We start from the raw sequence: 13,724 nt of genomic DNA, 5'->3' as shown, positions 1-13,724 counted from the left end.
ACTCATTTTAGTCATCTCCTAGTTCTGAGTTTGAGCTTTCAAATCTGCAGGATGGGAGTAATGACACCTAAGCATGCGATGTTACTGGTTGAATCCATAAATTCAGCAGGGCACCTGAATTATTGTCTTCTTTTCTTCTTCACAACTGAAGTTGAATTATAGGGTGGTCTGGCTACTTTGTTTTTTATTTATTTATTTTTGAGATGGAGTCTGGCTCTGTTGCCCAGGCTAGAGGGCAGTGGCACCATCTCCACTCACTGCAACCTCCACCTCCTGGCTTCAAGCCATTTTCCTGCCTCAGCCTCCCAAATAGTTGGGATTACAGGCATGCGCCTCCATGCCTGGGTAATTTTTGTATTTTTAGTAGAGATGAGGTTTCACCATGTTGGCCAGGATGATCTTGAACACCTGACCTCAGGTGATCCATCTTTCTTGGCCTTCCGAAGTGCTGGGATTACAGGTGTGAGCCACGGCACCTGACTTTTATCTTTCTTACGTGCTAGTTCTGTTTGGCCAAAGGAAGCTACTGAGAAATGCTGTATACCTTAAATTTGAAAAACACTCTCTCAAATAAAAGTAGCACTTGTAGAAGTGAATATTTAGGTTATTTGAAGATGAAAAATTGTTTCACTTATGTATTTAGAGCAAATTAATAAAGTATATTAGACATAATCTAACACCTGTAGGGAAAGGTCTCAGGGTATTAGTGTTTTATGAAATTCCTCACTATTTTCAGAACATGTCACTTGAATCTATGCTGTGTTTCTCCATTTAGCTGGATTTTATAAAAACCACTGTAGTCCTAAGGAAATATGATTTGCAACAATTTATTCCATACCTCGGTTAATAATTTGTCATCACTATAGAAGTGAAAATATTGGATTTGAAGTCAAACAGATCTAGGTTTGAAATTCTAGCTTGGCCACTCACTATGTCAGCTTGGGCAAACGTTCCTCTCTCATCCTGTTTCCTTACTTATATAATGAGGGTAACGCTTAACTAGCAAGGCAGTTGTTAAGATTGGAAACAAGGCAGTGGCTTTCAAACGTTTAATCACTAGCCACATGATCAGAAAGAAAGTTTTGCAAAACAATACTTAGTACATATAATGTACTCTGTGTTCTTTTCTACTTTTCTTTCATTTCAGAAATTGTTCATGACCTACTAGATTTGCAACCCACATAAAGTCATGATGTGTCTTTTCAAAAATGGGTGAACTATAACATGCTTAGCATGATGCTTAGTACATAATTCAAGTGTAACAACTGATTACTATTATTGCCATCATGATTATTTTTAGTCTCCTGTTAGGATGCCTCATGATAAATGAGAATAAATCTTCCAAGTACTTCTAGGAACTAACTCCTTTGGATGGGGTCCAAAACAGACTCATACTCATCGTATGCTGAATTATGCACTAGAGGGGGTTGTGCTATAGCAAAACTCCCGTGTGCTATTTATCACAGAATGTTAGAGCTAGAAGGGAGCTAAGAAAATGCCCTGTCCTGTTGCTTCATTTTTCCTTCATCTAAGCATGTAGAATTTTTAAATATTTTGTATGTATTGCTCATTGATAAGCTGGAAAACTGGCTTCTTTGATCCAAAACTTGGAGGTGATGAATAGTGGGATGGAGGGCACTGGATCATGATATCTGAGTTCTTGTCCTGATTCTGCCACCAAATAGTTGGAGGATTTTAAATTCTCAGGGTCTTCATTTCTTTACCTGTAAAAATGAGGTAATTTCAACAAAAGATTATCCTGCTTCTGAATGTTTTTGACTTAAAATTCCCACATGGTAAACCAGTTCAGCAGTTTGCTACTTGCTGCAGCATGAGGACACTCTTTTGTGGCAAATCTGCTCTGAATATATTAACACATGTGTAGCAGGCGGCAGTCTTACTTCCATGACTACTCTGATGTGCAGAGAAACTTTGGCTTCTCTATTTGCTGTATCTCCTGTTCTGCAGCAGCATCACCCTGAATAATTCAGACTCACTTGTATAATAATAACCTAGATTCTCCAGTCACCTCTACCCATCCCTACTTCTTTCTCTAAGATGTTTGGTGGTAAAGAGATAAGAACATCTAGGACTTTATGGTGTCAGAAAAGTTGGGCTTATTCCATTTACTTGTATTGTCCTCTGTATCATCTGATTTCTGGGTCCCTTTTCTACTTGCTTGTTGGCTCTCCTTGGTAACAATCATTGCTAAGTTTCCTAGCTAGTTTAAATTGCTACCAGTGGTGTCAGATGATATTTCCTCAACTATGTTCCCTGATAGCAGTCAGATTGACCAGCTGGGTTCTTAAATGAGGTCAGATCTGCAGGCAGAGGGATACTTTTCTTTCCCCAAAAGGTAACAGCAAAGGAATATTATGGTTTTCAAAACTTTCTGTTTCTCTAACATGCAAGTTTGAATGAGGAAAGTGGGATCACCAGTTTCTGGGGGAGCAGGTGGCAATGAGAAAGCCATGTAGGAGTTTACATCTTGGGTGGAATCACCTGTGGAGAGGCTCAGCTTTCTGGCTCCGTCTTTAGAGCACAGGGGACAAGTGTCCATCATCTTTGCACAGCTTTTCAGCTCCTGTGAAATCAAAATGATTGGCGGGCAAACCTAGCTTGGAGGCTTACACAGGAATTGATTTCTTCCTGATTTTCACTGTGACACTAACCATAAAAAACAAAAAACAAAAAGACAACCAAGACTCATGCCAGGTTGCTCCTCCCCCACCCTCAAATTACTGGAAAACTGAACTTCGTTTAGAAAGATTCCTTTCAAAAATGAGTGACTTCTTTTTGGAGCACATAGGGGGCAGAGGATTACTGACCAATTCTTACGTGGCTTTCAGGAGCACAGCATGCAGGTGGAGGAAATAAATGGGCAGCTTGAGACAACAGTCAGGATGCTGGATCATTAAGTCAAATCTAAGGGGGTCTTGCTTACCTTTGCTCTTTCAAAGACAGCCTGGAATCTGCAGGCATAAGTATTGCGTGTGTATACTGCTCTGAACACAGAATGAGCAATGGAGGTGTCTGGTGAGTCCTAGCTTTACTTTATTTAACATTTCTGAACAAGTTTCTAATAAATTTTGATGGGCCAACTGCCAATGATGGCTTCCAGCTGCTGACTTCTTCCACATGCTGGAGACCCTATGAGTAGTGAAGAAGGTTAAAATCCATCCCTTAGCTAACAACATACACAGTACACCCTAGTCACCCTGGGTTCTGTGGATGAAGAGTGCACAGCCCAACAACTGAGTGCTAGTCTAGGGAGAGGGTGTTATAGTGTCCTTCAGAGAAGCCGAGGAGCACTGCATTTCCAACATCATAAAAGCAAGTCGCATGAAAGCAAAACAAGTTATTACACTAGGATTTTGATACAATACTTCCCTGTCTTTCTCTTTGCCTTCAAAGTAGATCCTACAAGCATCCTCGAAGGAGGCTGTAAAGGTGAACCGGGGGGGACACAAACTGTGTCTCATTAAAGCACGCTCCCTATGTTTATTATCACTGCTGTGAATAGGGCGCGACCAGCATTTTTTCATTCTTTGCGCTGGGACGCAGAGCAGGAAGCGCCCGGGTGTGCATCTCTTAGGAGATGAGTGAATCGGTTGAAGAGGGTCTTTTCTGGCCTGGTGGATGGATGCTGGGGAGTGACGTCACCCCGCCCCCTCCTCTGGTGTGTGTGTGGTGTGTGTGTGTGGGTGGGTGTGTGGTGCCTCCTTCTACCACCTCTCCTGCCTGCCCCTCCTTCATCCAGCTCTCTGGTCCTTTCAGTGGGTCAGTGGTCCGGATTCAGGGATTCGCCAGCGGGCGCAGCGGGCCCGGCTCTCCCCGCGTCCGGGCGCACCCACACTCACACTCACGCGCAGGCAACGCGCACACACAATCCCCCAGCGCTGGAGCACAGCGATTCCGTGGGATCCCCAGCACGTTACGAGGATTTTAGAAATCACCCAGACAAGGAAACAAAGAGAGAAGCCTTTCCAATTACTTTCCTGAGCTTTTTCGTTTAATTTCCCCACCAAACCACCTCGTCTGCAGCTGTAACTACCAGGTTCACGGCAGGTCCAAGCACTGGGCTGGGCTGGCCACCCCACCTCCCGGCCCTTGACTCTGCTCGGGCCTTTTCCCAGGGTCGCCTCGCACCCCTCTCCCCCTCAGTTTCTGGTTACCTCTCGTGCGCTTCACTTTTGGGGGGAAGAAGAGAAGAAGGGGAGGGAGGGACCGAGGGGGGCAGCCGAGTTGCTATTTGTGGCCAAAGAATCCGCTTTAAAAGAGGCAGCAGAAAGGAGGAAACAGGAGAGGCGGAGGGAGGAGAGGAGACGCGGCCCCGGACCCCCCAGCCGCGAGCGGCGAAGCATCGAGGAGTGGGAGGAGGAGGAAGAGCAGGAGGAGGAGGAGGGAGAGGAGACAAACAGCGGCGGCGGCGGCGGCGAGAGAAGCGGGCGCAGGGCGAGCAGGAGGAGCGGGAGGAGGAGAAACCGCCGCGGAAGCCGCGGGCTCTGAAGGGCCAAGAGGACGGCCCGGGAAGAGGAGGAGGAGGAGGCGGAGGAGGAGGAGGAGGAGAAGGGGATAGGGGTGGAGGGAGGGCGGGGGGACGCGCTCCCTCGGATGCTGGATTTCGGGATTTTGGACTCACTCGCTGACTCTCTTCCACTTCCTCGCTCTGGACTGGGCTGGTCGCACGAGGGCTGGGCGGCGGCGGCGACCAGGGGGGCTTCCGCGGCGGCGGTCGCTGCTCGGCGGGATTAAATTGGCCGCCCGGAGGCGGCGGCGCTGGCTGCGCGGCCGTGGCGGGGCGCGAAGGCGCTGGAGGAAAGTGCTGGTGGCGGCGCGGGAGGCGGTGGCGGCGGCTGCCCGGAGCCAAAATGACCAGGTAAGTCCCGGGAACTAACCCGGGCCGCCTCGTGAGTCCTCCAGTCTTGCTGCTCGGGGTTCACCCTGCGCCCGGCTCCGGCTGCCGGCGCCTCCCCGGCCCGAGCGACAGGCTCCCGCTTCCGCGAGCCCCGCGCCGGGGCACAGAGCGCACAGTTTGCTCCTCTGCACCTCCCCGGACAGAGGTCCTCCCCTGCAGGGCTCACTTCTCGCCTGAAACCTCAGACCCGGGGAGAGGCGATTCTAGAGAATGGGGGTGTCCGGGTATGTGTGTTTGTGCGACCCCCGCTCTCTTCTCTTAGGGTGGGCGTAGTATTGGGGGAAATGGTGGAGCGGTGGGGCAATTCACCCTTACCCGGGGATTCTGCCACCGCCTTTTTTAAAGGCAGGGATTATCGTTTTAAGGAGGGCAGATTACGGTGAGGGGGCGATTTCTTTTTCTTTCTTTCATCTGAACTAGTGGGGAGAAGGAGAAATAGCAGGAATCACAAAGTCTTCGCGGCTGCCGTAGAGGAGGGGGATTGTTTGGGAGACCGTTCCATGGCAGAATCAAAGCTCGTAGTTCAGCTGCGGGAATCTGGTGTGCTTAACGCACACATTCATTCCGTAGGGAAAGGAACGCATAATTTATAATGAAGAGTCAAAGTTGTAGGAAACAATTTTAAAAAGAAAGCCACGAACAAACCAAAGGTGCTTTGCGTTCCCATAGATTTATTGTAGCTTTTACGTAGGTGTGTAGAAAACTTGCATTGCTTCTTTGGACATTGATTTTCATTTAAAAGCACTAACAGGTGAAGTCAGTTTTTAAGTCTTAGGCTTAAAGAATCTTAAACACCAAGTGCGAGGTTGGCTTTCATTAATTGGGTGTTCGAGATAGTAGTTCCATTCTCCAAAAACCAGGACTATTACGATCCACTTGTATTGTTTCCAGTTCGCCTCCCAGTAAGCTACTTGCCAAATGTCTCCTCTGCTTTCTGAAATTCTCAGAGTAATCCCCCCAGCCTAATCTACACCTTAAGTATCTGGGAAGATTCCTGAGGGATTGTTCAACCTGTATTTTCTCTTAAAGTTTCATATATGTGTGTGTGTGTGTGTTTGTGTGTGTGTGTGTGTGTGTATTTACCTGCCCAAAGACACAGTGTCAGGGACTTAACAGAGTGGAGCTCATGCATTTTGAACCTCTCAGAGGCTAGTAACTGCTTATAACTTGAGATAGATTTTCTGTAAGATTTACTGAGCTACAAATGTGGACTTTACCCTTTGGTGTATTTTTTTCCAACCATCCTGTAGCACATCTGTGGGGAGTTAGCTTAACCATAGATACTTCTGACCATTTTGACTAATTTTTCCTCTGTTGCAGAGTGCACACACCAACCGCTCAACTTGAGTAAAACAAGGATGATATACCAAGACTTGAAACATTGTAATTTAAAGGGATCGGTAGATGATACTAACTTAAAGATCAAGTTGTATGTGTAATACGATAATATACAGGAAAAGGCTTCGCATCTTACTTTGAATATATACTCTGTGTTATGCCACAGATAGTATAGCAAAAAGAACACATTTTCAATGCTCCATGTCTGACTTACTGAAACAGACATCCTAAATGGACAGTAAAATTTTGCCTACCTCCCACATTCCATAATTATGTACTGTACTTTGCTTTTCAATGGAGCCAGCAATTCTGTGGCAGATTTCTTAAATTCACCCTCATGCTATCAGCTATTATTGTACTTTCAAAGTGTGAAATTGACAAGCTGGTCAGTTTCATGAATTCAGCTGTCAGATTGTGTCCAGTTAAAAATTGCTAAAAGCTGTAAATGTGCCTGCCTGGAATTTTCTTTTGTGAAGGAAGGACAGCAAGGAGATGGGGGATTAATGGGTGTTATTAATTGTAGATCTTTTAAAATAGGTGCACTCTAGTGTGAGTTGTATCACTGGCTGTTATTGGGAAATAGATTTTTACTCCTGTAAAAGTGGCATTCAATTTTTATCTGTATCTTATTTTAAATATTGAGTACTTTACATAGAAATCATCTGTTTTTATAGCCCTCAGTAATAATAATAGGAATAAGAATCAAAAAGGAACAATGCCTCTCTCAAATATATTTTAATATCATTGAGTAATATATTACTTTTGCGTGACATGTAAAGAGGTGGATGAATTAAACATTTTATTGTGTAGGTTATGTAACACAGATTCTTCTTGTGCCAGAGCAGTTGTGCAGTTACTCAAGTAATGAAATGCAGCAATTTATTTTAATATATGTACATTAGGTAGATAACCATCGATGTAAAACTGCTTAGAGTATTAAATACACTGATTTGATTTGCCTTTTAAGATTGACACTCATTTAAATCCAGAATATCTCAAAGTCTAGAACCAAGAATTGGAATCCCCTCATCTGCTGCTATTTGCTAAGCCACTAGGGGCCTGTATAACTGTTCTTATATCCAGGAGGTATCCTGGTATGGCATGCAAACCCTTCCTAGAGAGACATTTAAAAAAACATTCAAGTAGGCATTCCCCCAGGTTTTTTTTTTTTTCTTTTTAATGCATTAACTCATATTCTGATACTAGTTATAGATGATAATTGAAGACTATTTCAAGAATGTTATTTAGGGCTTCTCTGACACTATGATTTTTCATATAGAGTGTGAAAAATAGGAAAGAGAAGTGGTATTGGTGCGAATTCATATGTGATTCCAGTTCTCAGTGTATGGCAAAGATAAACAAGAACGGACATTAATAACTTTTCTTTATTGGACTGATAAGGATGTTATTTGCATAATGTGGGGTTAAAAGATAAATGAAGCAAAATTACTTTAAGGGAAGTGTAGGCATAGATTGATGGTGTGATTAAACTGGATTTGTAAGCGCTGTACAAGTTTGTATGGAAGGAGAATCTGATGCTGTGACCACAGTTTAGTCAGCATGTGAGGGACCTGGACTGAAGATGCACTATACATTTTTAAGTGTCAATTTCACAGATTTGAAATCGACCAGCCATGGCAATCTTGAGAGACATTAGGCAATAGGGTCAAGTATACTTAAACTGTCCTTTTGTTGATTTTCAGTTTTTCAAACTGACGAGGGTGACTATTTGTAAGAGCACAACTGTAAGTATTTGCATATTGGATTTCCTTCAGACCAAACTTGATATATCAAACTATTGGACAGTTCTATTTTTAAAAGGATTCTATGGGCAAATGAGAATTCATTAACACAATCACATATGAAAAGTATCATTTCAAGAAAGGTCAATATTTCAAAGGTGATTGTATTTTAGAACTTTCCTTCTTTAGTTTACCCTTTATTTAAAACAACCCATCTTTAGTTTCATTGTGTATTTGTGGGTGGTATAAGAGTTGAATGTGTGTGTGTGTTCTCTAACTTGTGATCCTAGGAGCATGAGACTTTTAGGTTTACACTTAAAATATCTATGCAGGTAACCTTTAATCATGGTACCTTTTTAATTCCCAAAAGTTTCCAGGAATCTCGAAAATGAACTTTACGTTGTATGTAGTGTACTCAACTTAGTGGTCACAAAATATACAGGATTTGTATTACATGCCCACCTATATGAAGTGCTAAATATAAAGATATAATTATCCAGTTTTCCCAGAGTATTCAAAGACTGCTTTACATTTTCTCATTTTCTTAAAGTGACAGCAGTTACATGTGATTTAAGCCAAATTTATTCTGAATCTCTTACTGCCTTATGGAGATATTTGCCTTTTTTGTTGTTATTTCATCTTTCTACTGTTTAGTTTCTTAGAAAAATCTTTTAGGAAAGCTACTTACTTGTGATGGCACAAAGGCAACTTGCTGCTTCAAGCGAAATCAGTATTTTAAAACATGCCTTTTTATATTATCAGCAATTTGCCAAGAAAGAGCAAAGGGAGGAGTTATTCTCTCTGTGAACTACAAGATTGGGAATTCCTATATAACACATCAGCTGAGGAAATCTGATAATGTGAAAGAAGATTGCTTAGAAGGGATTTGTCAGTAAATTTCATTTGAACAAACATCACTTGTTTAAGCTTCTGTAATTTCATGGCGCAGTGACATTTCTACCAAAGGATAGGTTTGTTTGGGATATATTTTCTATATGGGTAATCTCATTTGCTTCTAATTAGTAGTTGGTAACACTTATTAAAATGTCATGCTTGGCTTACATTTGTTTCCACAGTGTCCAAATTCTCTCCGTTTTTAAACAAACTAAAAATGCATTTTAGCTCTCCACAATTAAGGCCTTAAGAAAGATAGCTAAAAGAATATATGACTTATGCTTCCTGGTTGTTCATTGTATGAAATTATTGCCTCAGATGTAAAAGTTCAGCATTTTCTTTGCATCATAAGTCTTAGGAAGGTCAAAGAGCAAACGCTTATATGTTACAGCAGTCTCTGACCTAATGTAACCTAAAAAGTAATGTCATCATGATGGCGTTAGACTGGAGAATTAAATAGAATTCTTACAAAACATAGTTCATAAAATTACGTTTAAGAACTATGTCTCTCATTTCCCCTTTAATAAATTACCCATTTGCTTTCAAGAAATCAACCATTTGTGGTTTTTCCTCTTAACATTTTATTTATAAAATATTTTTAAGATTTAGATATTATGTGCGCCAAGTATTAATGTCCTTTGTGTATTGCCACGCTCCTGGAAGCAACTCACAGGGAAAAAATGGACTAAAACAATGCCTGTAATGTCTCCCTCCTTTCTCACAAAATAATTAATTCTGCATCTTCTTGTTCATTATTTTTAGTTGGATGCTGTTACATTAAAAGGACCATATTAATACTACTCAGTTGGCCGATGACATTTTGAAAATTACCAAAGGGGGGAAGAAAGAGACAGCAAAACTGAGCTTTTTCATGGCTTTTTAACCTCTGTTGTCCTTCAAATCAAATCCCTATGTGTCATAGATGAGTAAACTAAATGAAAAAGATGATGATTTCGAAAGTGAAGACAGCTCATTCTGTCTGTCAGCTCATAGGTCATGTATACTGGCAGGCAAATAGTATTGGAACAACTTAGATGTTCTTTCGTCTTCACCTGCGACAAGCAGGCTTTGCTCTCCTTTGCAGATGGCAGCTTTTAGGTGGCAGGTCCCCACTTTGGCTCCTCCAGCATTTACAGCAAATTATAAGAGCCAAAGCAGCCATCTGAGTCAAGCCTTTCTCTTAATTCTTTGAATTCATTGACCAGAAAGGCTAAGTTTGCTTCTTACTTGACATTCTGATAACAATGTCAGGAGCACTGCGACCTTTGCCATGTGGCTATTTACTAGATTTAACTGTCTGTAACTCTGGCAGTTGCATGAGATTGATTAAATTTATATATTCTCAATTGTCTTTTTTTTTTTTTTTTATTAACATCCTTTGAGCTATGTTCTTTAATGTAGCAGTACCTAACTAACTAAATTGAGAATTGGGAATTGTGTTTAGAAAAGAGCCTTTCTCAGTAATGCTTTGGGGTTTGGAGAAATTATACTTTCAAATATATAAAATGATCCTGTGTAATGATTGGATCACAAGTAACAAAAACATCTTTTTTTTTCTAACCGTAAGTAGCTGGATTTCCTTTATTAACTAAAAGTGTTGTATTAGTTATGATTTTATAACTAATTGGAAATTAGTTATTGGAAGTTAGTTATTGTTAATTCTCATTTAACCATGCAGGTTTATATGATACGTATTAAGATAATGCTAAATAATTGCAAAATCTCAACCAGTTTCTTTTCTTTTTATGCTATAGTGAAAAAAACATTCAATTCTTTCTATAAGAAAAACTGAATTTATGCCTCAGTTCTGCCACTTATTTGAGGGCTCTTGGGGGAAATGATAAAACATTTCAGAATCTTGCTTTCATCATCTGTAAAATGGAGGGAGTAACAACACATGTAATGAATATCCAGTTGGATCATAGAAATTTATCTTATTTTGTATTTGAAATTTAGGTAATTCTTCAATGTAGAAGTCATGTGATGAACATATTCAGTAACACTAGTTCCTATGATAGAGTTCTGTTGTCTTTAGCTATTTGTTAAAAGTTATTGCCACCTGACTTAAAAATTAAGATCTGTTGGATATGGGTGTTTTATGTACATTTATCCTATTGACCCTCTGCTTGTACTGCTATAATTATAGTAGATTCTAGAACTATCTTTTTCTGCTTAGCACATTTATTAAAGTCTGTACATATCAGCATGCCATAGTGTGCTGTTTATCTTAGAAAGCTTTAAAAACAAAAGCTAGAAATAATTTTACCTAGAATGCACAAAGAGAACATTTCCCTTTAAAGTCTAAATCGTATTAATATATTCCTGAAGGTATTTGATTTAGAGCTTCAGTTTGGGGGAAGAAATGTTTAAAAAAGCAGTTAGTTAAAATACTGAACCAAAATAAGTGCCTTTTTTTTTTCTTTAGTGGTAATGCATCTTAGAAAGCTGTTTAGCCTTTTGCCCAGTGCAGCTGTCCTTCCCTGAAATATCAGGTTTCAAGAGCAATGATGGATGGTGGGTGGCTGTAGCCAGTTGTGGGGTTTGCTCTGAGGTCAAATGTATTGATGGAGGCAAGGAATTTACTGCTTTCTGTCTCTCAAAGATCCACCAGTACAATTTTACAGGAGACTAGACACATCAAATGCTGATCCATTGTCTCCTTGTAGGTCAATAAGACATTTGTTTGCAATGTTTAAAATAAAATTTTTCTTTGTCTTCCTTCCTAATGGCCCATCCCAACTAAAGGGACATTTTTTGAGTATGCTCTAATGGTTTCTTACTACACAAGTATATCCTGGACTCCCTGTGAAAACACATTCCAACTACTTGTAATAGTAACTTAACTGAAGTACTTTTAGAGAATTTTAAGAGAAAAGCAAACCAACAGACTTCTCTGGTTGAAATAGCTCATTATGATTTTATAGATAAATTGATTTATGTCTTATTTTAAAAAGATCTATCCAATTATTTGGGTAGCTAGAAATAAGAGTAGTTTGTTGGATGTATCTTAAATCTGCTTTCTGGCCAGGTAACCATTTTTGCCTTTCTGGGTGAGGGGAAGAAAAGAGGCAACTATGTTTTCCTAGAGGAATAAAATATCGGAAGCATCTTCCATTGGAAATGTCCCATGGATGGAAGTTGTTCTTTGGTGTTACTTCTTTGACACTCACTTTTTTCATCTATATGGAACTCCCTCTCCATCTCCATTCTAAAGTCTCTTATTTTCATTTTATCTATATCCCCTTTCAGATGGCTATCTATACTGTCTCCTGCCATATTTCTATCCACTTCTCATAGAAGCAATAATTTGTACATAGATAATCTTCAAAATATGTTTCCTAGCTTGTCTCTGGAGTTCCAGACCTTCATTTCTATCTGCTTGTTACATGATTGGGAAATGAGAGACTCTCCTGTATCCCAAACATTGTATTTTATAAACCCCAAATATTATCTGCCATCCATACTCATATCTACTTCCCTTTTCTTCATACTTCTTCTGAGTTGTCCCTGGATTAGAAACCTCGGTGTCATCCCTATCTCTTTTTTTCCCTTTCTTCTTGTCCCGAGGCAAATTTGTAGATTCTGTTCCTATAGTCTTTTAACTTTATTTCCTTTTCATTTCTACCTTTACTATGTGTTCAGCACTCCAGACACAGCTTCCTATGTGTTCTTTGCGTTTTCTCATTTCTCCTCTGAGTCTTCCTAATTTTTGCCTTATGAAATGCAAACTTTCTCAAGTCTATTTGATCAAGTGCTTAATACTCAGCACAGCCATCAGAGCCCTTTGCAGTCTGCTCCAAATGTGCATGTCCAGCCTTCTTCCTCACCATGGCCCTGTGATATTCTGCCCTTTTGCAGTGTCAGATTCCCTGCAATCATTGAAGAGGCTCTGCTTTGGGGCACCTCTTTGGTTCTACCAGTACTATTCTTGGAATCCCCTTTCTCTTACCAGCTGTCCTCACTTGTGTCTATCGATATCCTATTATTCTCTCATTTTTTAATGCTCAGCTCAAGTGCTATTCCTTTTCATTGAATCGAGTTGAACTAAAGAATTTTGAGTTGAATATAATTGAAACCATGAAATGTGAAGAATAATTATTCAACAGAAACCTCTCAAAATGTTCAGGACCCTGAGATGGGTGACAATTAAAATTCTGTTATGAGAAAAATTTCATTAATTTTCTCAGATTTACAGGTATAGTGGTAGTGGTTGATATGTAATAGTGATTATTTCTAAAATTTACTGAGTGTTTATTATATGCAGGCCTTCTGCTCAGCACCTCACCTCTAGTGTTACCTTTAATCTCTGAAATAATATTCTATGTAAGTAGGATGGTTTTTTTTAACATCATCATTTCACGGGAGAGGGCTAATCCATGGAGAGATTAAGTAATTTGCCCAAGATTACATAGATAAATGTAATAAAGATGGGACATAGGACTAAGATTTTAAATTAAGCATCCCAAATTTTATGTTTTATTCACTCTTAATGTCCTCACTCTTGTATATGATATATATGATTTAAAAAATATGTTTATCTCACATGTTCCAGACAAGTATGCCAGTGGCATGGTGCTTTCTTGATTTAAATTCAAGAAAAATCTATGTTTGGAGGCCAAGGCAGGAGGATCACTTGAGACCAGCCTGGGCAATATAGCAAGACCCTGTCTCTACCAAAAATAAATAAATAAATTAAATAAAATAAAAAGAAAGCTAATTTAGCCAGATGTGGTGGTGTGTACTTGTGGTCTCAACTATTTGGGAAGCTGAGATGGGAAGATGGCTTAAGTCTAGGAGATCGAAGCTGCAATGAGCTGTGATCGTGCTACTGC

The 13,724-nt window shown here is 40.3% G+C and overlaps 1 protein-coding gene across 50 annotated transcripts in view; it reads left to right on the top strand.

Moving 5' to 3' along the window:
• The window catches only part of PTPRD (protein tyrosine phosphatase receptor type D), a 2,336,513-nt gene that overhangs the window by 1,781,799 nt on the left and 540,990 nt on the right, over positions 1-13,724 (top strand). For 14 of the 50 annotated variants that reach the window (XM_078368972.1, XM_078368933.1, XM_078368905.1 and 11 more), the window contains exon 1: positions 4,648-4,879. The exons of 34 other annotated variants lie outside the window; for them this stretch is intronic. The gene's annotated coding sequence lies outside the window, so the exon portion shown is untranslated. Of the gene's footprint in view, positions 1-4,647; positions 4,880-7,959; positions 8,002-13,724 lie in introns of those variants that run through there. 2 more of the 50 variants (XM_078368861.1, XM_054243499.2) reach the window with 1 other exon arrangement.

This window comes from Callithrix jacchus, chromosome 1 (assembly GCF_049354715.1).
Source record: "Callithrix jacchus isolate 240 chromosome 1, calJac240_pri, whole genome shotgun sequence".
In the NCBI taxonomy this organism is placed as follows: Eukaryota; Metazoa; Chordata; class Mammalia; order Primates; family Cebidae; genus Callithrix; species Callithrix jacchus.
Note: the sequence above shows the minus strand (reverse complement) of the source record. Positions and strands in the feature narration are given on the sequence as shown.